This window comes from Vulpes lagopus, chromosome 9 (assembly GCF_018345385.1).
Source record: "Vulpes lagopus strain Blue_001 chromosome 9, ASM1834538v1, whole genome shotgun sequence".
NCBI classification, from domain to species: domain Eukaryota; kingdom Metazoa; phylum Chordata; class Mammalia; order Carnivora; family Canidae; genus Vulpes; species Vulpes lagopus.
The window spans coordinates 76,882,699-76,909,567 of NC_054832.1; the positions used below are offsets into that span (position 1 = coordinate 76,882,699).

Consider the following 26,869-nt stretch of genomic DNA (forward strand, 5'->3'; position numbering starts at 1 on the left):
TTTTTAATCATACGGTGACTATAACACACAATAAAATGCACATTTTAAGTGTGCAATGTGATGATTTTGAACAGTATTCCTACCTGTGTAATCATCCTCCAGTAAAGACAAAGAACATTTCCCTGCGTCAGAAACTTACCTCCCTCTTTCTACAGTTGATTTTCCCACTCAGCCCTCCCCGGCAGCCACAGATCAGATTTCTCTCACTGTCAGTTTGGCTGTTCTAGGACTTCATATAGATAGAATCATACTGTATGTACTTTTTTAAGTACCTGAAAATCCATCTAGGTGTCAGATGTATCAATAGATGGTATATTTAGTTGTTAATGTGAGTAACATTGTTTTTGTGAATGTACAAGTCTTTATTTATTCATTCACCTGAGGTAGCCATTGGGCTTTCCAGTTTTTATCAATTCTCAAGACGCTGCCATGAAGACTCATACGCAAATCTTCTTGTGGACTTATGTATCCATTTGTCTTGAATGGAAGTCCAACAGGGTAATTCCTAGATCACTTGCAAACTGTATGTTTGTTTCTTCTTCAAGTTGGATATTTTCTACTAATTTCCCTTTCAGGTTCACTGACTCTTCTGCCACCTTCAATCTCTTCAATCTTCTTCTTACATACCTTCAATCTCTTCTTACATACAAGTCACATTTTTGTTTTGGTTACACTGGTTCTAAAATTTACATATTTCGTGGCTCCTAATTCTCTATTGAAATTTATCTAAATGTTGTCAAAAGAACACATTTAATTTTTTGAATACATTGATAGTAACTGCCTTAATGTCCTGTCCTGATGAATTTAACATCATGGCCATACATCCACAGTTGATTACTATTGACCACTTACCTTCTTATATATGGACCACATTTTTTGTTTCTTTGCCTGTATTATAACTTTTAAATGCAAACCAACTACTGTGATTCCACCTTTGATTGGATAAGTTTTGCTTTATGCTTTGTCTGATTGGAAATGTGGAAAGCTTTAGGCTTTCCAGGAAACTTCACTGACTTGGGAGATGCAATCTTCAGGCTTTGTCTCCCATGCAGATGCGCTAGCCTTTAGGGTTTCTTAAAGCAGGTTTTATCCTTGTAGGATTAGAACTTGTCCTAACACTTGGTGTCTGTACCTTGACTGTTTGTTGGGGGCGTTATTCAGATGTTAAAGGAATCTTCATGTTCTTTTTTTTTTATTATTATAAATTTATTTTTTATTGGTGTTCAATTTGCCAACATACAGAATAACACCCAGTGCTCATCCCATCAAGTGCCCCCCTCAGCGCCTGTCACCCATTCACCCCCAGCCCCCACCCCCCTCCCCTTCCACCACCCCTAGTTCCTTTCCCAGAGTTAGGAGTCTTCATGTTCTGTCTCCCTTTCTGATATTTCCTACCCATTTCTTCTCCCTTCCCCTCTATTCCCTTTCACTATTATTTATAGTCCCCAAATGAATGGGACCATATAATGTTTGTCCTTCTCCAATTGACTTACTTCACTCAGCATCATACCCTCCAGGTCCATCCACGTTGAAGCAAATGGTGGGTATTTGTCGTTTCTAATGGCTGAGGAATATTCCATTGTATACAGAGACCACATCTTCTTTATCCATCATCTTTCGATGGACACCGAGGCTCCTTCCACAGTTTGGCTATTGTGGACATTGCTGCTAGAAACATTGGGGTGCAGGTGTCCTGGTGTTTCACTGTATCTGTATCTTTGGGGTAAATCCCCAGCAGTGCAATTGCTGGGTCGTAGGGCAGGTCTATTTTTAACTCTTTGAGGAACCTCCACACAGTTTTCCAGAGTGGCTGCACCAGTTCACATTCCCACCAACAGTGTAAGAGGGTTCCCCTTTCTCTACATCCTCTCCAACATTTGTGGTTTCCTGCCTTGTTAATTTTCCCCATTCTCACTGGTGTGAGGTGGTATCTCATTGTGGTTTTGATTTGTATTTCCCTGATGGCAAGTGATGCAGAGCATTTTCTCATGTGCATGTGGGCCATGTCCATGTCTTCCTCTGTGAGATTTCTCTTCATGTCTTTTGCCCATTTCATGATTGGATTGTTTGTTTCTTTGGTGTTGAGTTGAATAAGTTCTTTATAGATCTTGGATACTAGCCCTTTATCTGATATGTCGTTTGCAAATATCTTCTCCCATTCTGTAGGTTGTCTTTTAGTTTTGTTGACTGTATCCTTTGCTGTGCAAAAGCTTCTTATCTTGATGAAGTCCCAATAGTTCATTTTTGCTTTTGTTTCTTTTGCCTTCGTGGATGTATCTTGGAAGAAGTTGCTGTGGCCGAGTTCAAAAAGGATGTTGCCTGTGTTCTCCTCTAGGATTTTGATGGAATCTTGTCTCACATTGAGATCTCTCATCCATTTTGAGTTTATCTTTGTGTCTGGTGAAAGAGAGTGGTCTAGTTTCATTCTTCTGCATGTGGATGTCCAATTGTCCCAGCACCATTTATTGAAGAGACTGTCTTTCTTCCAGTGGATGGTCTTTCCTCCTTTATCGAATATTAGTTGACCATAGAGTTGAGGATCCACTTCTGGGTTCTCTATTCTGTTCCATTGATCTATGTGTCTGTTTTTGTGCCAGTAGCACACTGTCTTGATGACCACAGCTTTGTAGTACAACCTGAAATCTGGCATTGTGATGCCCCCAGCTATGGTTTTCTTTCTTAAAATTCCCCTGGCTATTCGGGGTCTTTTCTGATTCCACACAAATCTTAAAATAATTTGTTCCAACTCTCTGAAGAAAGTCCATGGTATTTTGATAGGGATTGCATTAAAAATGTACATTCACTGGGTCAAGTTTTGACATTTTCACAATATTAATTCTTCCAATCCATGAGCATGAAATATTTTTCCATCTCTTTGTGTCTTCCTCAATTTCTTTCAGAAGTGTTCTATAGTTTTTAGGATATAGATCCTTGACCTCTGTGGTTAGGTTTATTCCTAGGTATCTTATGCTTTTGGGGGCAATTGTAAATAGGATTGACTCCTGAATTTCTCTTTCTTCAGTCTCATTGTTAGTGATTAGAAATGCCACTGATTTCTGGGCACTGATTTTGTATCCTGCCACACTAGGAATCTTGGGGTGGAGGCTTTTGGGTTTTCTATGTAGAGTATCATGTCATTGGCGAAGAGGGAGAGTTTGACTTCTTCTTTGCCAATTTGAATGCCTTTAATGTCTTTTTGTTGTCTGATTGCTGAGGCGAGGACTTCCAGTACTATGTTGAATAGCAGTGGTGAGAGTGGACATCCCTGTCTTGTTCCTGATCTTAGGGGAAAGGCTCCCAGTTCTTCCCCATTGAGAATGATATTTGCTCTGGGCTTTTCGTAGATGGCTTTTAAGATGTCGAAGAAAGTTCCCTCTATCCCTACACTCTGAAGAGTTTTGATCAGGAATGGATGCTGCATTTTGTCAAATGCTTTCTCTGCATCTAATGAGAGGATCATATGGTTCTTGGTTTTTCTCTTGCTGATGTGATGAATCACATTGATTGTTTTACGAGTGTTGAACCAGCCTTGTGTCCCGGGGATAAATCCTACTTGGTCATGGTGAATAATTTTCTTAATATGTTGTTGGATCCTATTGGCTAGCATCTTGTTGAGAATTTTTGCATCCATGTTCATCAGGGATATTGGTCTGTAATTCTCCTTTTTGGTGGGGTCTTTGTCTGTTTTTGGAATTAAGGTGATGCTGGCCTCATAGAATGAATTTGGAAGTACTCCATCTCTTTCTATCTTTCCAAACAGCTTTAGTAGAATAGGTATGGTTTCTTCTTTAAACGTTCGATAGAATGGACCTGGGAAGTCATCTGGCCCTGGACTTTTGTGTCTTGGGAGGTTTTGATGACTGCTTCAATTTCCTCCCTGGTTATTGGCCTGTTCAGGTTTTCTATTTCTTCCTGATCCAGTTTTAGTAGTTTGTGGGTTTCCAGGAATGTGTCCATTTCTTCTAGATTGCCTAGTTTATTGGCGTAGAGCTGTTCATAATATGTCTTTAAAATCGTATGTATTTCCTTGGTGTTGGTAGTGATCTCTCCTTTCTCATTCATGATTTTATTAATTTGAGTCTTCTCTCTCTTCTTTTTAATAAGGCTGGCTAATGGTTTATCTATCTTATTAATTCTTTCAAAGAACCAACTCCTGGTTCTGTTGATGTGTTCCACAGTTCTTCTGGTCTTGATTCCGTTGAGTTCTGCTCGAATCTTTATTAACTCTCTTCTTCTACTGTGTGTAGGATCTATTTGCCATTTTTTCTCTAGCTTCTTTAGGTGTAAGGTTAGCTTTTGTATTTGCGTTCTTTCCAGTTTTTGGAGGGATGCTTGTATTGCGATGTATTTCCCCCTCAGGACTGCTTTTGCTGTATCCCAAAGATTATGAGCAGTTGTATCTTCATTCTCATTAGTTTCCACGAATCTTTTCAATTCTTCCTTAATTTCCTGGTTGACCCTTTCATCTTTTACCAAGATGGTCCTTAACCTCCACATGTTTGAGGTCCTTCCAAACTTCTTGTTGTGATTTAGTTCTAATATCAAGGCATTATGATCTGAAAAGAATGTGTATTGAGTTGAGTTTGGATGTAAAGTTCTGTAGATATCTGTGAAATCCATCTGGTCCAGTGTATCATTTAAAGCTCCCGTTTCTTTGGAGATGTTGTGTTTAGAAAACCTATCGAGTGTAGAAAGCGCTAGATTGAAGTCACCAAGTATAAGTGTGTTATTATCTAAGTATGTTTTAATTTTGGTTATTAATTGATTGATATACTTGGCAGCTCCCACATTCGGGGCATATATATTGAGGATTGTTAAGTCCTCTTCTTGGATAGATCCTTGCAGTATGATATAGTGTCCCTCTTCATCTCTCACTACAATCTTCGGGGTAAATTTTAGTTTATGTGATATAAGGATGGCTACCCCTGCTTTCTTTTGAGGACCATTTGAATGGTAAATTGTTCTCCAACCTTTTATTTTCAGGCTGTAGGTGTCCTTCTGTCTAAAATGAGTCTCTTGTAGACAGCAAATAGTTGGGTCCTTCTTTTTTTATCCAGTCTGAAACCCTGTGACTTTTGATGGGGTCATTAAGCCCGTTCACGTTCAGAGTTACTATTGAAATGTATGAGTTTAGTGTCATCATGATATCTATTCAGTCCTTGTTTTTCTGGATTGTTCCACTGAACTTCTTCTTAAAGGGGAATTTTGAGAGTCCCCCTTAAAATTTCTTGCAGAGCTGGTTTGGAGGTTACATATTCTTTCAGTTCCTGCCTGTCTTGGAAGCTCTTTATCTCTCCTTCGTTCTGAATGAGAGCCTTGCTGGATAAAGTATTTTTGGCTGCATGTTCTTCTCATTTAGGACCCTGAATATATCCTGCCAGCCCTTTCTGGCCTGCCAGGTCTGTGGAGAGGTCTGCTGTTACCCTAATATTCCTCCCATAAAAGTCAGGGATTTCTTGTCTCTTGCTGCTTTAAGGATCTTCTCTTCATCTTTGGAATTTGCAAGCTTCACTATAAATATTGAGGTGTTGAACAGTGTTTATTGATTTTAGGGGGGGATCTCTCTATTTCCTGGTTCTGAATGCCTGTTTCCCTTCCCAGATTAGGAAAGTTTTCAGCTATGATTTGTTCAAATACATATTCTGGCCCTCTGTCCCTTTTGGCACCCTTGGGAACCCCAATTAAACATAGGTTTTTCTTCCTCAGGCTGTCATTTATTTCCCTTAATCTATCTTCATGGTCTTTCTATTGTTTGTCTCTTTTTTCCTCAGTTTCCCTCTTTGCCATCAACTTGTATTCTATGTCACTCACTCGTTCTTCCACCTCGTTAAGCCTCGTCGTTAGGACTTCTAGCTTGGATTGCATCTCATTCAATTGATTTTTAATTTCTGCTTGATTGGATCTAAATTCTGTAGTCATGAAGTCTCTTGGGTCCTTTATGCCTTTTTCTAGAGCCACCAGTAGCTGTATAATAGTGCTTCTGAATTGGCTTTGTGACCCTGAATTGTAATTCAGATTTTGTAACTCTGTGGGAGAGTGGGCTGTTTCTGATTCTTTCTTTTGAGGTGAGGTTTTCCTTCTCTTCATTTTGCTCAGTGCAGAGTGGCCAAAAGCAAGTTGTATGGGAAAAGGAAAAAAAGAGAGAAGAAAAAGAAGGAAAGAAAATAAAAAAAAAAAGAAAAACGAAAGAAGGAAGAAAAAAAAGGAAGAAAAAGAGAAAAAAATAGAAAGAAAGTGGGAAAAAGGGTGTGGAAGCAAACAGAAATCAAAAAGCAAAAAAAAAAACAAAAAACAAAAAACGAAAGGGGAGTATCTTCCGATTCTGTATACTGTAAGTCCCTTGACTTCCCCTGGAACTGGTCCGTCTCGCTGGTCTTCTGGGGGAGGGGCCTGCTGTGCTGATTCTCAGGTGTTAGCACTTGGGGGAGCTGCTCCGCCCCTGCCTGGTGCAGGGCTCAGTGGGGGTTGTTCACCCCGTGAGGCCCCAGGAGGAACAACCGCAGTGGCGGGGCAGCTCTGCAGCCCTGGAGTCAGCTCCCGCAGTAGCTCCGGGGCTCTCCGTCTGCAGGGCCTGGGGGCTCCGGGCGGGGCCGCTGATCTGCTCAGCTGGGGCAGGAGCGTCCTCGCTGTCCTGGGCCCTCCCGGCCTCTGCCTGTCCCGGGGCGCAGGTGCCTGTTAGTGTCCCCAGGAGCCCGAGGGCATCCCCGCCCTCCTGGGTCCTGCTCTAACTCCCTGCCAGCCCCTTTCCGCGGGGAAGGTCGGTGCAGCTCCTGCCCCTCGGGACGGGGCTCTCCTGTCCTGGGGACACTCGCCCCGGCCTCAGCCCGGCTCCTCGCGGGGCCCCTCCCCCTTGGAGGCCTTTTGTTCCTTTATTTCTTTTTCCCCGTCTTCCTACCTGGATAGAGGCGCGAACTCTTCTCACTGTAGCATTCCAGCTGGTCTCTCTTTAAATCTCAGGCTGAATTCGTAGATTTTCAGGATGATTTGAAGGTTATCTAGGTCATTCGGTGGGGACAGGTGACTTGGGGACCCTGCTCTTCTCCCATCTTTGCTTTTATTCCGGATTCTTCCTGTTCTGATTCAATTCCCTGTGGTAGATGCTCTCGGTGAGGCCCAGGCAATCCCTCCTGTTGGGGTGCTGGCCCCTGCCCAGGACTGTGGGTTCCTCACGTCAGCATCTGCCCTGCTCTTCCCTCTGTTTCCGCAGATTCAGCTGCTCTGAATTCTGTCGGGGACACCTCTGCACCGCCCCACTGTGGATTCTAGCTCTGCTCTGCTTGAATTCCTGCAACCTATGTGGTGTTGGGGAAATTTCCCCCAGGCGGAAAGCTGGGCCCCTGTTCCAAGTTTCCCTACCCTCATATTTCTTACTTTTTGTTGCCTATTGTCCAATGTCTGAAAACTAGGCCCTCTTATGTCTGAAACTCCTTAATGGTTGTTTGTGAGAGAAAGACTAATCTCCTTCCAATTACAATGCCATTGCCAGAAACAGAATCTAAGATTCATTTTAACTTATGGAAATTCCCACCCCCCCAAAAAAAAAATTTAGCCTTGGTGCAATTGTTTAAACAAGATTTTACCTTCCTTAATTAAATCTATATTTTAGGCTTCTTTTTACTTCCACCTGAATTTTTATAGCCGTTCTCTATATGTTTTCCCGCACTACGTTGCTGTTTTCTTACAATGTAAGAATTATCACCTCTCTGCTTAAAAACATCATGGGATTTTCTCTTTCCAGTAGGTTAAGAAAAATATTGTACTTGGGGAAGCATCCCTTTAGATTCTGTTACTAATAAAAAATTTCAGCCATGTTTCTTGTTGTCTTCCAAACCAAACCTTGCATTCTATGCTTTGACTATATTGCTATTCACTTTTTCCCTTTCCCTGAGATTGCCACGATCTTTCTGGCATTTATGCCTTCACATAAGCTATTCCTTCTGCCTAGAAAACACGGATCTCCTTTACCTACTTGGTTAAGGCCGCTTCAGTCATCTAGACTCAAATCAAAGTTTTTGAATTTTGTTACTCCTGCAGAGCTAACTTTTTCCCTCTTTCTCTAAGCTTTTCTTCAGTGCTCTGTTAGCACTTTGTCCTTATTTATTCTACAATACTTCTTATTGTAGCTGTTTACATGCCTAACTTTTTCATTAAACTGTGAACAGTCTGTTCTCAAGAGCAGCATATCCCTTAGGGTGCCTGGATGGTTCAGTCAGTTAAGTGTCTGACTCTTCGTTTTGACCCAGGTCATGATCGCAGTGTCATGGGGTTCGAGCCCCACTCAGAGCGGAGTCTGCCTGAGATTCTGCATCTCCCTCTGCCCTTTCCCTACTTTCTCTTTCTCTCCCTAAAATAAATAAAGAAATCTTAAAAAAAAAGAAAGAAAAAGAAAAAGAGCATATCTCCTTAAACTTTCTATTCTTCATGTCTAACAATGTCCAGTTCTTAGTAAATATTTGTTAAATAGGCAGAAGATTAATGAATAGATTACATAATGTTTTTGTTTTATTTTGTTTGATTTTGAGGTATTTTAATCTTGTTCCTTTAGATTTTAGAGATTGGACCATGTAAACCTTAATAAATATATTTAAATTGAAATAAATTTTAATATATGATGTAAATGAATTCAAACATATCTTAACTTAAAACAAAACTACAAAAAACCCTGTATAAAGAAGTATAATTCATTTTGATTTTAATATGAACATGAACATTGGACTTTTTTGAAACTCACTTCCAGTTAAGGAACTAAAATCTGAAGTTTAAAATTATTTTTTAATAAGTTTATTTTTTCTTATTTCATAAGGACTTATTATTTATTTTTTTCTTAAGAACTTCTGACCATGAACCGTCCCCAGTAGATAATTACTTTAAAGACAGTAGTAGACTAAAATGTTTTATCAGCTTTTTATCTATTAGCCAATCCTAAATAAAATATTTTGGGTAAGTATCAGACCTGATGTGTGTGGGTTCGTACACAGCCTTTCTGTGAAGACTGCTTTAGAATCGCTATGGCAAAAACATTCATTAAAATATTAAAAAATAAAATGTAACAAATAGGTTCTTTCTCAGCTTTCAAATGGAAAAGTTACTTCTTAGAAGCTAAAAATATGATCAGGTCCTTGTATTTTCTGTTAGCTAAAGATAGAAAATTGGGGGCACTTGGGTGGCTCAGTGGTTGAACATCTGCCTTTGGCTCAGGTTGTGATCCCAGGGTCCTGAGATCGAGTCCCTTATCTGCCTCCCTGCTCAGCAGGGAGCCTGCTTCTCCCTCTGCCTACGTCTCTGCCTCTCTCTCTGTGTCTCTCATGAATAGATAAAAATCTTAAAATAAATAAAATAAAAAAACAAATTGCTTTATTACAAGCTCTTGAAGAAAAAGCAGGGCTTATTGGAACTAATATTTTGACTAACATATACATTGTTTATTTATTTATTGTTTTCTTCCAGATTCATGTTCACATGTATGTAGACCTCTTAGGACTCAGTTATCACTGAATTATGTGGAAATACAGGCAGCGTACAGTCTCCTGGGGAAGGTCTTTGGGAGCAGAAGGTCTTCCCAGGTGCCCGTGTCACACTGTCCCAGACCACACACACACAATCATGCTGCCGATCGGTGATGCAGTGGTGCTATCAATGGGGCATCTTGACACACAGTATCTGCCTTGACGTGTGCAAAGGGAAAAAAACTGCAGCTTAGCCATTTTGATCACAAATCAAACATAAATGAGGTCTATATTTATATTCCCCATCAAGTCTATCCCTTTTTTCTCAGAACTGTGGGTGGTCTGCTGAAGCCGATTTCCCTGACTGTGGGCCTGTTTATTGCGAATCTATAGAACAGATTTATTTTTCAGCCAAGTGGAGCTAAGATCCATTAGTGTCAGTACCTGTAGCAAGAGAGGCATATGTAGCCATAATTTGTTATAATCTTATATAATCTTCCCTTAGAAAATGAAGAAAGGAGCAGTGGGGTAGCTATGGAATTATATTGTGACAGTCCCATTATCCAATGACATTATGCTGGTGATTTAGAGGCAGGCAGGCTAACTGCCCTGAAAGTCAATTGAAGTAAGTATGGGTCTCATTAGGCAGTAATAGATTTTTTTTTAGGTTTTCCAAAGCTATTTTTTTCTCTGCTAAAAAAAGGAAAAAAGAAAGAAGGCAATAACATAGCCATGTGTTGCCTGTTTTCCAATATATCTTGTCCTATTGTGATGTCTTCTAACATTCATGTCTGTTCAGTTACTCTAGGGCATTATTTTCTTCCCTTGGAAACCAAATTATAAATGTTTGTTAATCCTTCAATGTCCTCTCTTCCATAATTTCACCTTTCTTTTTTTAATTAAACATATGCCTCTTTGAGAAAAATTTTGGTAGTTTCTTTTGTCATATAATTGTTTTGTTTCCTTGTTTCTAATCTCTTTAGTAAATCCTTGTCTTTGAAAAACTTCCTTTTTCAATGACTTGGCTTTTCTCTTTGCATGAAGAGCATTGGTCCTTTCAGTATCACATCAGTTCAGTTATCACAACAGACAGTTGTTAGGTTATTGTTATTTATCAACCAGGATTGGGAAGAGGAGGCGGCACAGGTAAATTAAATGGCATTCTCACATTTGGTGATCTCTAACGTGTGATTTCAGAGAACCTTCTAAGTGCCATTTCAGTCATCATGAGGGCTGTTTTGTGATTTGCCCAGTATCTGCAACAGTGTTTACAAAGTCAGGAGATGGTCCAGGATTGCAAGGCTTACTGTGTATCCATATACACATCTTAACACATGTGACCACGTGAACACATCACAGTCCTTTTCTCAGGGCTTGGGAGGGGACCCTGGTGGTTCTAGCTCTGAACAGTTATTTTTATTTGCTTCGTGGTAAATCTGGCTCTGAGTAGTCAGTTACTCAATAACTGGACATACTCACCACAGATATTTTTCCTTGTCTGAGCACATATCTCCTAGAGTTAGCATCTTTGCAGCATGCAAGGCAGACATATAATTACCATTGTGCCTGTTTAGGTCAGTCCCAAGTTGTGCTTGGGGGTTTTCCAATGACTATATATGAGTGGTCCTGAGATAGAGGCCCCAATCCCTTGGGGAACTCCTGGGCAGGCCAAGGACTTCCAGGCATTTGTGACCATAGGACCTGGGCCATATACCCCCAGTCACTTGAAGTGAGAGACTGCCCTATGAATGCTAAAACATCAGAGTAAATGTGAATACTCCTAACGCCAGACTCTAACACGGGGTTTGGCAAACTACAGCTTAGAGGCTGGCCACCTGTTCTTATAAATAGTTTTATTGTTACACAGCAGTACCCATTCATTTGCATAATATCTGTGATCAGTTTCCCACTATAATGGCAGGGTTGAGTAGTTGCAGTAAAGATTGTGTGGCCTGAAAACCCAAAAATATTTATTACCCTCTATTTAATTTAATATCAAAATTTAGTAGAATAAAAACACAATAAAAGAATGATAGTCTTTGAATGAATTATTCTAATTTACCTCAAGACTTGGGAATAATATTTTTCATTTTAGACATAATTTTCTCATATAAAAATGAGACATTGACATACCAAAATATTCCTAAATGGAAGTTAGTCTTTCCTGTTAATCTTTTAAATATTATAGATTTTATAAGGCAACGATTTAATATATGAGATTCTATTTTTGTTTACATAATTCTTCATGTTTCAAAATGAATAGAATAGTTCAGATGGATCTTTTCTATATATGCCATGAAGCCTTATACACTTTCCAGGCCATTATCCTGTGAACTAGTGTTAACTTTCCCAAGGACACAGAGTTGACAAGTAGAGAATGCAAATTTTAATGTTAATTTATCTGATTCCAAAGTCTAGGCTTTATCCACAGCCAAACTAGAGTAATATACAGTTATGTATTCATTTCCTGTGACTGCTGCAACAAATTACAACCAACACAGTGGCTTAAAATGACATAAATTAATTATCTTACAGTTCTAGAGGTAAGAAGTCTGAAATTTGTATTGTTGGCCTAAATCATGATGCTCTTTCTGCAGGCTCCAGGAGAGAGAATCCATTTGCTTACCTTTCCAGCTTGTGGAGACAGCCTGCCTGGATTGCTTGGCCTGTGCTCCTTCTTCCACCAAGAGGGCCAGCAATGCTGGTTGAGTTTCTCACATCATATCATTCTGACACTATTCTGCAGTCAACTCTCCCTGACCAACTCTTCAGCTTCTTGTCTATTGTGAAGGACATGTGTGATCACACAGGTAGTCAGTCCACGGTCATCTCCCATCTCAACATCCTCAATTTATTCACATTTTCAATGGCTCTTTTGCTATGATAGTGAACATATTCCCAGTTGCCAGAGATTAGGACATGCTTATCTTTGTGGGGGGAGAAGAGGTGAAAGTTGCATAGTCATCATGCAAAACTTATCATCGCCAATAATTTCTTTTCTTTACTTTTTAAAAATTGTTAGTGGTGGTGTTTTGCATTTGGTGGAACAAAAGAGGTTGTGAGAAACAACACAGCACATAGAAACAAAGGCTTTGATGTCAGACCACAAGGGTTCTGGCTCTCTCTGATTTCTTCTTATTGCGTAGCTTTTGGTATTCTTTCCTGGTCTCATATTTCTCCTCTCTAAAGGGACAATAATAGTAAAAATCTCATACGTTTATTGAGAAGATTAAATTATGTAAGGCATGTCAAAGTCAAACTCAGCAGTGCCTGGCAACTAAGAAGCCCCCAGTGAATGCTAGCTGTAAGGACACATTAGGATGCCATGTTTGAATGAATCTGCTTTAGCTTCTGGTTGTCAGTAGTGTTAATTCAAGAAAATTAAAGAAAAATATTCTGTAAGTAAAGCTGGAAAGAATGTGTATCCATGGTAGCCAGTCTTCCCTCTCCTGCTTGTGATAGCACGACATTCACATGAAAGGTACAGTTCAGATTGGAAGCAAAGGACATTGACTCTATATTTTGCAAGTCATTACATGTTATGTATAACCCAAAGTTGTTTTCTCAAAAAATAGATATCAAAATGAAATCAGAATAATCTGTTACATAATCTCTACTCTTTGTATTAAAATTATTGAGGAACTTGATATTACTAATTTATATGACTATCAAACAGTTTCTTCTAACCTCATAATATAAAGCACACTATTGTCACTGTGCTTTGGGGATGCCTGGGTAGCTCAATAGTTGAGCATCTCCCTTCAGCTCAGGTCGTAATCCTGGGGTTCTCTCTCTCCCTATGTCTCTATCTCTCTCTCTCATGTCTCTCATGAATAAATAAATAAAATCTTAAAAAAAAAAAATCTGTGCTTTGTACTATTCAATTAGATTGGCTGGTTGCCTCACTAGGCAAATAAAAATCCCAGGAAACCTTGAATCTACATCTTCACTTGTTAGCTTGAATTAGGGAGAGTAATAGATGTGATTTTCTGCTTTAGTGGATGAGAAAAATGTTTAACATGCAAAGTTAGTAGAATACACAGAAAACATTTTTTAAGTGCTTGGTAAGTTAGGAAAGGAATGTGCCAATTAATATTCATATTTATTTGATTCATAATCAATGTGAAGAAAGCAAGAGTATTAGAAAAGGTATAGGACTAGTGATACAATCTGGATTTTATTCTAGGGTCATAGTAATCAACTTTGAGAATTTGGGGTAATTACATAACCTGTGTAGGGTTCAGTTCCGTAAGCATGTTATTCTTTGGCTAAGACATAGGAAATTCATAGAACATTCTAAAATATTCCCTTTTGATAACACTTGAGTTTAAGGAAGACATAAATGAATGGGAATCAGTTTAGAATGTTTTTAAACTTTGGATTAACTCAGGGATGCTGGGTGGCTCAGTGGTTGAGTGTCTGCCCTTGGCTCAAGGCATGATCCTAGGGTCCTGGGATCGAGTCCCACATCGGGATCCCCACAGAGAGCCTGCTTCTCCCTCTGCCTATGTCTCTGCCTCTCTCTCTGTGTCTCTCATGAATAAATAAATAAAATCTTTAAAAAATGATATTGGATTAAGTTAATAATTTTTTTTTCATTCTGTGTAACACCAGATGCTCTTTGCAAATTTTGGATAGTTTGGTCTATATCTCCATTATTGCATTAGCTCTGAATGGTACTTTATAACCTTTTTTAGATAAGGTAGATTTTTTTTAAAAATATGAATTCTATAGTCAGTGAATTAGCTAGCTCCATTTCTGTTTTTAACTACCTGAAGTAACATTTGAAAATAAAATTAAAATATGCAAACATATTGTACTGAATATAATATTAAAATTTTTCTTTGTTGTTCTTACCTATCCCACTATTGGAAAATGGCAGAAAGGCAACCTTACAAAGAGTATGACATGTTCTATAAGGAATTTGACTGATAGCCTCCTTTCAGTGACAGTCTGACTTCAAAAGAATTTCTTGGGAAATAACCAATTCAGTAAAGTAAGCTTCTTTTTGTTGAGCCTTTTCTTAGAATTATTGAAAAAAAAAATATAAAGAAGGATTTTATACATTAAAACTCAAAATAAAGGACAATTTTATATGCCATAAAAGACAAAGAAACTAAAAGCCAAGGAGAAATCAGTGGTGAATGCAGTCTTGGCCCAGGAGTTATGATACATGACCAGTGTTTCTAGGAATCAGAGGTGGGGGTTTTAATACCACCCAGGGCAAGGACATGGCCTTCAGCCTACTGTAGGTAGAGGGCTGAAGCAGAGCTCCCTGCGTAAAGGCTGCTTCATCTATTCAAAGGAAGAAGAGAATCAGAAAAACACTTCCCATTAGGAAAGAGGAAGCAGCAAGATAGTTTCTTGACTAAACATCAGGGACTGATGCTGGAATAAAACAGAAAGCTTTGTGAAATTTTTATCTAAGCCTATGTTACACAGGAGAGAAATTTGAGTTTACTCAGACACCATGATGCTGGAGAGACCAGCTGACACATTAGCACAGAAACTGCTCTGGAAGGCAAGAAACCACTAAGATCTTGGCAAAATCTTGGGTGAAATCACCGTGTGAGTCTTCCACAAGCCTGCACATATGGACAATCACAGAAACGAAAACAGACTCCCCAGAAGTTCCCTCTGTCACATATGCACACCAATTAAAAACTGATTGGGTGGATACATAGCCATAAGATAACCAGCAATGAGAATAAATGTAAAGCAATAAACAAAACAAAACAAAGAAGGTATTGGGATCCCAAATCAAGGGAGAACAGATCAATTTGAAAAATACTGTGAAAGTTTAACATAAATAAGTGAAAGAATCTATAGACAGCATGTTAAAATAAAAGGAAAATATAAGAAATACAGATATTTGAAAAGTAAATAGAATTTTAAAACATGATGGACAGAATTGAAATTAATATCTTAATAGATATCTCAAACAATCAATTAGAATAAAGAATTAGTGAACTGGAAACTTGCAGGAATCACTCAACATGTAGTACTAACAGATAAAAAAGTAAATCATAAGAAAGATTAAGAGACGTGCAGAAAGATTGAAAATGCCAAATATTTATAGATGTTCCGAAAGATAGAAAAAGGAATCTAGGGAAGATACAGTGAAAAAATTAATGCAAAGAGTTAAAGAGTGGAAGAAAGGCTTGAGTCTTCAGATTTAATGAGCAATGTACCCATCTACTGCCTACCTAACCTAGGAAATAGAACAAACCTGTATCTTTGAAGCCTGCACCCTTAAGGTAGGCTAGGTTATGGTAATCAACAACTACAAATCCCACAGGCTGGGCTTCGCAGACATTTATTTCTTAGTTATTTTAAGTGTCTAACTGAAGTTGGAAAGAATGAAAGCAAAAATTCACGAAGTGGAAAGGTGAAAAATAAGAGTAATTAATTAATATAGCCAGGGGCTGGAAATAATAAAAACATAAAATAAGCAGAATTTCTTAAAAATTGCTATTTTTATTTCTATGAAAATAATTTTGAAAACTTCATAATTTTCTAATTGATCTTAGGAGAATGAAAGATACATTGTCAAATTCGAGCCTTTAGAAATTTGAAATAGCCCAAGGCTCTGGGCTCTAAATAGGCAAAATCTTTCAAATTGTAAAGAACACATTGTATGATGGAATATATAAAGAGATGAAACTCTACTCAATTAATTAGATGAAACTAGCCTAGTTCTGGTAATAAACCTTAGGACAGCATCAATAAAGTCATATCTTAATATCTTTTTTTGATAAGGAATGAAAAATCTTTGAAGTGTCTCTCAGTCAAATAATGAATAGTGGTAGAATAATTCAGTGTGATTAAGGAGAGATAATTTCAGGAATATAAGACTGAGTCAGTATCAGTATAATGACCACAGTAGAATGTCCAATTATAAAACCCACACAATCATCTCAGAGTATGACAAAATGACATTTGGTAAAATTGAACACGCATTCAAGATGAAAGTAATAATAACAGTCACAACAACAGCCGTATAATTCTTAGTATTCTGGGGATAGAAACATTTTTTTTATCATTATATTCACCTATTCATTCAATTATTAGTTAAGTTACTTAATAAGTATTTATGAAACGTCTGCCATGTTCCTGCTATTTGCTTAATAAAAGACACACAGTCAACTTGGTAATGAATATTGAAACATTAGCTGGGAATAGGCAAATAACTAGCAGTTGCCTGACCAGTCACCTTCTATTATGTCTGCTTCAAACACTGCTAAACTCTTGGTTCTTTCTCACTGAACCTGGATGTGATCTCAGAATTCTTCTAAACCATGATTCTCATGGCAACCAGCAGTTCCTATTTTATTGGACTTGGCATCCCAAATACAATGTACTCATGGCCCCTCAACAGCTATTCCCATCTGGAAACCTAGGAAGGATCTATTACCAGTAGTTAACGTGCCTTTTTATTTTCAATGCGATATGCCATATTAGGACAAGTGAGTAATAGGAGATACAAAAGCGAGACCGCTTTTGAGAATAATTTGAGAATTTTCACCACTTTAGAATATTGTCTTGAAGGGAGAATTGTAAGGGAGAAGATGAAGATGATGAGATGTTAGCAGTGTCAGAGTTTGTGTGGATGGTTGAGGAAGTCCTGGCCGTGGGTTTTATTTGCTCTGTGAAGAAGGAACATAGTTCATCTGTGAATGTGCAAAGGTAAAGAGTGGGAAATTGGATTTGGATGGAGAACTTCTGAAATAGTCATGGATCAGAATGGAAGAGGTTCAGATGGTACTAAATCAAAATTGTTTTGCAGTTTGGGAGACACAAATGAAATTTATAAATCAAATGTTTACAGTTAACATCAAATAGGACAATAAAAATAAAATGCTGATCACTTACGCTTGCATACAGAAAAGACTCTCTTATCTATCTATCATCTATTATCATCTATCACCACTCTTTTTCATTTATTATCTTTTTCTCATCTCAATATCATATTATTATTTCTCTTACAACTACTATGATATATAGAGCATGACTTCAGAGGTGTAGAATAAATCTCTGTTTTTGTCAACATACTTTTACGTATTATTTTATATACTACAGTCTGTTTTAAATATCTGTTTATGCCTCCTGATTGGCCTGCACCTTTTTAGAGCAGAGTCTGTCAATTAGTTCAATTCTTAATCCCAGACTCATGTCTAGAAAACTCTAAAAGTCATTAAGAATCTGTGGACTGAATGAAATAGTTAATTGTGTATGTCATAATCAGAAATTAAAACCAAGGCTTTTACTGTATTTCCTTAAGTGTGGGATGCTTACCACAAGATGTGGATCAGATCATTTTATGTGGTTTATAGACATGACATTCGATACTATTGTCTCACACAGTGAAAAATACGTTTCCTTTCCTCTTTCAGTTATTTTCCTGCCTTTTTGGTTATTATATTATGAGAAGTCTCTTTTGGGGGATTACACGTCTTTAACATCCAATACTTACTTGTTAAGGAATCTTTTAAGCAAAAAGGGAACACTTCCGAGAGCCAGAGATTTCAAATGGTTACTATATGTGAGTAGAACTTAATAAAAATTTTTTTCAGTATTTTATACTGACAATGGAGAATATACCAAAAGTCAAATTCCTCATCTATGTCTACCGCTGGGCTAAAAAAGTTGAGGGGGGTGGGATTTAATTGTTACTATTTTTCATGCTGTAAACATCCAAATATTATTATCATGAAAGATTTTCTCTCTGTTTTTCAAATATGTTGGTGCTCCATGACATGAATTTCTGATGGATATGAACCTGTCCCTTTTTCTGTGAGGAAGTTTACCCAGTCTCTATGATGCTTGGTTGTATCTCTTGCTCTTAATTCTCTGCCTTGACTTTATGTTTTTTTTCTTCTTGTTCTTTTTGTTTATTTTTTCTTTTTGGACCCTTTTCTTTTCTTTTTCCTCTAACTGACCATAAGATAGAATTTCCATGATTTTTTTTATTATTATATATAATCACAGAGTTCTATGTACTGTACTCTGCTCCTGAAAATGTGATGACTATTAGCATTTTTAGTTCTCTATAAAATGTTATGTAAAGTAGCCTAGATTATTTTCCTCCTGTGAAGTTGTAGTAGAGAGTAAAGTTTCTCCTCTTGTAAAAGCAAAAAATTGATTGCATTATATATTTGTTCAAAAAGAAAAAAGTGACAATTTATTTCCCCTATTTGCTTAATTTTTCTGTGCCATTTCAGTTGCAGAGGTAATGTTTCTTAAAGATACAGCTTTATGGTTTTCCAAAATGCATAAAATTTTAATTGTAGAAGAATTTTAAAGGAAAAACAGTATGGTGTCATTAAAATCTTTCAGAAAACATTTAGAATTCTGAGATAAGCTTCCAGTCAAAAGTATTTTCAGGAATTTTTCTTCAAGGTTAAAGGAACTAATTTTTCTTTCTGGTGTTTTAGTGACTTTGAATCAACCATAAAGTTATATCGTACAATGTTTCTGGTCTGACTAATCACACTGTTAAGGTAGTATGTTCTCATTCTTTTAATTTCTTTGATAGTTTATGTCATTCATTTCTCACAAATTGAAGCAATCATCCTGAGGCAGAAGAAATGTTATCTTGTGTGAGAGTACACAAGGCCATTTTGCTTTTCTGAAGGACATGTTTCATATTTTCTCTCTAAAAGCTACTAAATGATCACATTTATTCTAAAAATTCAGAGTGTCGGAGAGCTTTTCCACAAGGTCACTTTCTTACCCAGCACCTTTCCTCCGTGTTTGTTGTGAAGGCTTTTATTTGTTTCATTGAAATCATACCTTGCTGCATTATCTGTTTTTCACTCTGAATCAGGAAGCACGGAGAGCCCTTAAAAAAGTTCCATATAGGACATTCTACCCTGGTGTCTCTTAGGATGATCCAGTTGAAAGTTCTTATGATAATTCTTCTTTCTAGAGCCACCTTTAAGTCAAAATATTGTTACAAAATTAGATGTGGATTATATCATTGTCTTTCTGGCATGCAATAGCTTATTCCAAAGTTTGCAAATCTTTTCTTCCAATTCTGTACATCCGAATCGTAACAAAAATACCACTTTAAACATAGCTAGACTTTGTTTACTCTTATTGGTCTACCTGCGGTTTGTTTTGCAGTCATAAAAAAGATTAGAAACTAAATTTAATGAAACACAGTTAAATGTTACATTTATCAAAGATGGAAGACTATTTCTGAAGAGAGTTTTCACACTCGCTTTGGGCAGTGCACACTAATGCAGTACTTAGGCCATTGTTATGGTCAAAAGTACCTGGAACCTTCTAGTTTACTCCTGCCCTCAACAGAAAGAAGGTTGTACACTGCTGTTGTCACACTCAGGAACAGTGCTGATCAGATGCCATCTCAGGTTATATAACTTTTTTTTTTAAGATTTTATTTATTTATTTGAGAGAGAAAGAGCACACAAGTGGGAGGAGGGACAGAGGGAAAGGGTGAAACAGACTCCCCATTTGTTGAGCAGGGAGCCAGATCTGGGGATCCTGGGACCTGGGGATCCTGGGATCCTAGGATCATGACCTGAGCCGAAGGCAGCTGCTTAACCAACTGAGCCACCCAGGTGCCCCGGGATTATATAACTCTCTACAGTAGTCCCTGCTGTGGGATTGTTGAGCCCAATGGTCAAGAAAGAAGTCTTGAGACACTTTATGGTGCAAAAAAATTATTTTATTATAGTGCAGGGACAGGACCCACGGCCAGAAAGAGCGACACTGAGATGGTGAGCAGTGACTGATTACATACATTTTAGTTAGCAGGGGTTAGAGTGAGCATAAGTCTCTAAGGATTTGCAAGCAAGGCTTTCAGGACCTTGAGGGGCCGGCTGCTGTTAACATAAAGTTACTTTTAGTCTTTAATAAAACATTAAGGGTTAAGGCATTAAGGCAGTCAAGGGTTTTTTGAAGCAGGTCCCACTCTGAATGTTTCAGGTATCTATCAGTGGGGGGCAATCTAAGTAGATTTAATTTAAGCCACATTTTTCTTGACTTTGTTTTCCTCATCAATAACCATGCCACCTTTATGACGGATTGGTATTTTTGAGTATGGAATCAACGTTTACTATTAGCTTTGGGGAGGAAATCTAAAGAAGTGAACTGACATACCAAAGGAGTCAAACATCGAAGCTGCTTTGTATTCCTCCTAGTTACTAGTTACAACCACGAAAGAAATGTACATCTTATAATTTTAAAATTAAAAAAAAAAAAAAGAAGAGCTGATGTTCTCCTGAGTAAATGCAGATGAATCAGTAGAAAATGTTTTGAGAACTCATTGATTTCAGACTTGCCTCTGATGAGGCTGGAGTTCATTACTGTTACTGTTTCAAACCTAAGCCATATATGATTAATAAGTCACTCAATATGACATCTGTACTAAGTAACTTTAAAAGGCTCTTAAATATTTCTTGGAGCTGTGTGGTAAGCCACAATAAAAGCAGTTAGTTACGATAAGGATAGGCGTGGTTGAGCCGAGTTGGCTAAGAGATGAAACACAAATCATCAGTATTACAGGACTGAAATGAACAAAACCAAGATGACCTTATCTGGGAAAGTTCAATGTTCTAATTTCTATAACCTCAAACTATCATTTCTTGTATGAGCTCTTAACAATTCCCAGACACTAACTTCATCTTTTTTTAACCTTATGATTTGCACTAACCATTATTCATCGTATATGTTTTAAGATTTATTTATTTATTCCTGAGAGATACAGAGAGGGAGGCAGGGACATAGGCAGAGGGAGAAGAGGCTCCCCGCGAGGAGCCTGACCGTTATTTGTCATATGCTGTATAATTTCATTTTAACCATTCAGAATGCAACATCTTTACTACTGAATCTAAGAAATTAATTCAGTGATACCTTCAAAGGCGATCAAAATCACATTACATTTATAAAAAAGTATGGGAACAGGACAATGAACATTTTAGCAGGAAAACTATTTCAGAAACTGGCAATGGCTTTTGTGTGGAATTATGGGAGCTAATAATTGTCTTGGTTTCCTAGCGCTGCCATAACAAAGTACCACAAACTGGGTGCCTGAAGATAACTGAAATTTATTGTCTCACAGTTCTGGAGGTGAGAAGTCTGAATTTAAAGCCTCAGCAGGATCATGATGCCTCTAAAACTTGTATTAGAGGGGCACATTGTTTGCCTCTTCTTAGCTCCTGGTGATTTGCCAGCAATCCTTGGCATTCCTTGGCCTGCTACTGTGAAGTATCATCTTTGCCTCTGTCATCTCATGGTGTTCTCACTAGTATCTGTGTTCAGATTTTCCTCTTCTTATAAGGACATCAGTCATATAGATACTGGATTCAAGCCCACCCTCCTAACCTCATCTTAACTGATTGCATCCTTAACGAACCTACTTTCAAATTGTAAGAGCACATTCACAGGTGCTCAGGGCTCAACATATCTTTCAGGACATCACCCAACTCACAACAATAATTAAAATTTACTTTTAAGTTACAATTTTTTAACTTATTTTCTTGAAAATATAGGGCAGGGGGATGCCTGGGTGGCTCAGCCATTTAGCCCCTGCCTTCTGCCCAGGGTGTGATCCTGGAGTCCCAGGATTGAGTCTCACATCAGCCTCCCCACATGGAGCCTGCTTCTCCTCTGTCTGTGTCTCTACCTCTCTCTCTCTCTCTCTCTCTCTCAAATAAATAAAAATTTTAAAAAAAGAAAAAAAAATGTAAGGCAGAGGACACAGCAATAAAGAGAAACCAAATGCTGTGGCAAAATATGCTAGATGTTACGACTTTAAATGGGAAAGAAGCTTTCAAAATAAATTTGGACACTTGTTCTTGAAATCAATATAATATTCAATTTAGTCCTAAAGTCCTAAGGCCTTTGGAGTTTTAATGAAAATATACAAACAGGGGACACAGTACATTAACTTACTTTTAGGGGCTAGTACTATTTTAACATTTAAAAAACATAAAAGCAGGACGCCTGGGTGGCTCAGCGGTTAAGCGCCTGTCTTCTGCCCAGGGCATGATCCTAGAGTCCGCGGATCGAGTCCCACATCAGGCTCCCTGCATGGAGCCTGCTTCTCCCTCTGCCTGTGTCTCTGCCTCTCTCTCGCTTTCTCTCTCCCTCCCTGTCTTTCATGAATAAATATATAAAACCTTTAAAAAAATAAAGACAGTATCATATAAATTTAGATAAAAACTTATTCTTTTTAAATTTATTTATTTTAGAGAGAGAGGGAGAAAGCATGGGGAGGGGGAAGAGCAAGACTCCCCACTGAAAGAGAAGCCTGATGGATGCAGGGCTGGATGTGGGGCTGGATGGGGAGCTGGATGGGGAGCTGGATGTGGGACTAGATCCCAGCACCCTGAGATCATGATGGGAGCTGAGGCAGACACCTAACCAACTGAGCCACTCAGGCAACCCTAGATAAAAACTTCTGTTTGAAGTCAAGCAATGTATATATAAAACATGATGAAAAAGAGGTTTATTCTGCTAATATAATTGATCTGACATTTTTAAAGTGCTGATAGAATTTATGTCATGAATATTAAAAAGGAAAATGGTAATTTCAGTGTTTGTAGAAAAAAATATCTCAGGTAAAATGTAGCATCTCTCTTAAATTTAAGAAAAGCTCTTAGTATTTTAAGAAAATGGAACATCCTGACTTAATAAAGAGCAGCTCAAAAAAATCTACTGCAATTGATTAAATGTTAAAAGCATTTCATTTAAACACATGAATAAGACAAGGATGGCAACTACTGTGATTAATATTCAAAATTGTATTGAAAACCATAGGGAGGCAGTAAAATAAGAAAGAGATAAATACTGGAAAGGATAAAATAAAACTATCATAACTATTTCTTGCAAATTCTGTACATAGTAAACTAAGAGGAATATAAGAAAAATCAAATTGCAATACCGACTGAGAAGAAAAGATTAACAAAAGCCATGCAATGTGTTAGGAAGAAATTTTTTGTATATGTTTTTATTGTAGTTTGATTTGCAACATAGAGCATAACACCAAGTGCTCATCCGGTCGAGTGCCCCCCTCAGTGCCCATCACCCAGTCACCCCATCCACCCCATCCACCCACCCACCTCCCCTTCCAGTACCCCCTGTTTGTTTCCCAGACTTAGGAGTCTCTCATGTTTGTCACCCTCTCTGATATCAAAGAACTCTCAGGGTAGTTACTAAAGAGTACTTAAGAAACGGAGACGTGGATTTTGCTCAGGAGGACTGAGATTCAGTAATTCTACTGAACAAAAATGAAAGAAGACTTACAGAAAAAGACCATTTCCATTTCTTTGCCTTGAAGCTTAATACTGACTGTAAATGTTCCTAAATAATCAGAGGTAAGCAGAAAACATAATGAAATTAAGAGCTGACATTTTTCATGAATATGGACTTCATGGTAAGCCATACACAACACAAGGTAGAGAAGAAAGGGAGGTTCTGCCTTTCTTACAACTATCTGGATAATTTTTTTAAATGAAAAATTTTGCTAAGATCTATGTGGATAGCTATGACTATGTAGGCTTATAAAAATGTCCCACACAAAATGTGATGAATTTCTGCTTTGCTTTTATATGTGCATATTTTATGGCAGATACAAAATTTCTTTGGTAACAGCTGGTCTTTTAATGTCCTCATCATGACCAGTGAATTTGCAAAAGCAGATGAAATCCTTCTGTAAGCACAAGTAAATTAGAAATTAAAAAAAAAAAAAAAATGCTTGGGCAAATCCCTGAAATCAAAATGTTTTGTTAAATTTTCCTGTATTTTAGTTTTTAATAAAGACCACATGATATAAAGCTTAAAAAAAGATTAAGTAATTCAAATGTGTCAGTATTCACCTAAAATAATGCATTCATTGTAATTTTAATTAAGATCTTAATAGTTCTTTGTTGTGGCACCAACAGGCTGATTTTAAAATTAGCTTGATAGAGAAAATGGCCAGGAAGAATCTAATTGAGTGATTTGATGTTCCACTTAGCAACACTTATTATACAGCTTTTAGTAATTAATGTAGTGTGATATTGATTCAAGAATAGACAGATGGATTGATAGAGTAGAATAGAAAGCCACACACAAAAATATGTGTTTCTGTGTGGAACCATGATATTTGAAAGTAGTGCAAGACAAATTAGTGAGAAATGAGAACATTCTCAATAAGTGGTGCTGTAACAATTGGCTATCCATGGATAAAAATGAATATGGATTCCTATCTCACATCACATTTGAAAATCAATTTCAAATAGATGAGGGACTTAAATCCGAGAGACAAAAGTTTAAAACTTTTAAAAATATAAAGGAGAATATCTTTATGGCATTGGGTAAGAAAAGCGTTTTCTATTTTAAGTTAAAAAAATTATAATTAATTGATAAAGTTAGCCTTAAAATTTAGACAATATTTTCATCAAAGTCTAACATAATGAAAGTAATTAATACAAAAAGTCCTGTTGGGTCACCTGGGTGCCTCAGTCAGTTAAGCATCTGACTTGACTTTGGCTTCAGGTCATGATCTCAGGGTCCTGGGATGGAGGACTCCCCACATTGGACCCTATGCTTAGTGGGGAGTCTACTTGGGATTCTCTCTCTCTCTCTCTCTCTCTCTCTCTCTGCCCTTCCCCCCCTCAAATAAATAAATAAATCTTCAAAAAAATCCCAAACTTGAGAAATCCATTTGAACATAGATAATAATGCATTAGCTTACAGAATATATTCAGAACTCCTGAAGTAAGACAGAAAAACATAGTCCAATAGGAAAATGAGAAAAAGACATGGTATAAATAGGCATTTTATGTAAAAATAAGATGCCCAATCAAAATATAGCAGATGCCCAACTAAATAATTAATCAGGATAATGAAAAATGATAATGAAATACCATTTCATACCCATCAAGTTAGTCTTAGAAAAATAATGGACATTTGATTTTAAATCTTAATGTGGCCTCCTACAAACTATCAGACTGACAAAGAGCACACACCAAATAACACATGACTCATACATTCAGAATTAGTAGGAGGCAAGAATGGCATGAATTTCAAATTTCTTTAAGTTTGAATATAATCACCAAGTTCCAACAGAGCTGCCATTGAAGCTCCACTTCCACGGTAAGTCTGTGGGCATGGAGAGAAGGTTGGAGAATTTAAAAATCTTTGTGGACAAAAGAAAGGGGATCAGGGCATGGATGAACTATGAGAAAAAAGAAATCTCTCTAGAAGGGCAAAGTTCAGCAGTAAGGGCTGACTCACCAAATGTAGCTCTGGAAATTTCCAGAGTCTACACCACCAGTCACAGGGCCGAAAGTGACCAGAAGTAGCAATGTTTCGGTGACAGAAGTTAAGGAAAGAAATGATAGCACCCTTGCAGATCTAATAGGAAGCTAATGCAGAATGAAATGAAAGGAAGATGGCTGTAGGAATGAAAGAGAAATACAACCCACCAGTGCCTGCTGTCTCCCACTGCAATCAAGGATGCTGTACTTTACGGCAGTGACAGAAGAGTATGCTGCCGAACTAGAAATCCATTTCATGAAATGCCTAGAATAAAGGAGAGAGAGGGAGAAAGCTTATTTCAAATAAAGCTATGTAGCAAGAAAACAAAAATGCAAATCAAAACATTTCAGAGAAAAATTCTCCCAGGGGAAAAAAAAAATTGAAACAGAAGGACTCTATAATACAACACTTGAATCTGAATTAAACAAGCACTCAGACACTCAAGCAAGTACTTGGAGATATAAAAAGCCCAGCTATCATGAGAAATTAAGAAAAGAAATGCAGGAGGACGAGGAAGAACAGGAGAGGGAGGATGGAGAGGGGCCAAAGGGGGAGGGGAAGGAAGGAGGAGTGGGGAAAGGAGAAGAAGGGGAGTAGCCATGAGATTAAACTAAACAGAAAATTTGAAAAATAAGTTCACTGTGCAAGGGCCCTGTCTATTAATATTGAAGATATGCATGTGGATATGTATCACAGAGGACTTCTATTTGCTCATTATGAGAATATGAACTGCATATATATTTTGGACAGCATTTTGGCATTATCTACTAAAATAAAAAACATCATGCTCCACACTTGGTATTTGAAGCTTTCGCATGAGCATGTTCTAGAGCAGGGATCTGCAAATCACAGCCCATTGACCAAATCTAACCCACTACCTGATTTTGTAAATAAAGGTTTATTGGAACAAATCTGTGTCCATTTTTTATGTTCTGTCTTTGGCGGCTTTTTTGGAAAAGGGAAAAAAATTGAGTAATTGCAAAATGTGGCCCACAATGCTGAAAATATTTACGGTCTCATCCTTTGTCGTAAGAATTTACAGATGCCTGGTCTAGTGAGACCTTTGTCCATATGAAGAGGCATGTATGACAATGTTCATAGTAAAAGAGCTGAAAACACTGCAAATACTCAGCACCTGTAGAATAGACAGCTAA

The 26,869-nt window shown here is 37.6% G+C and overlaps 1 protein-coding gene across 1 annotated transcript in view; it reads left to right on the top strand.

Moving 5' to 3' along the window:
• PXDNL (peroxidasin like) overlaps nt 1–26,869 on the top strand; it is a 166,006-nt gene that overhangs the window by 135,413 nt on the left and 3,724 nt on the right.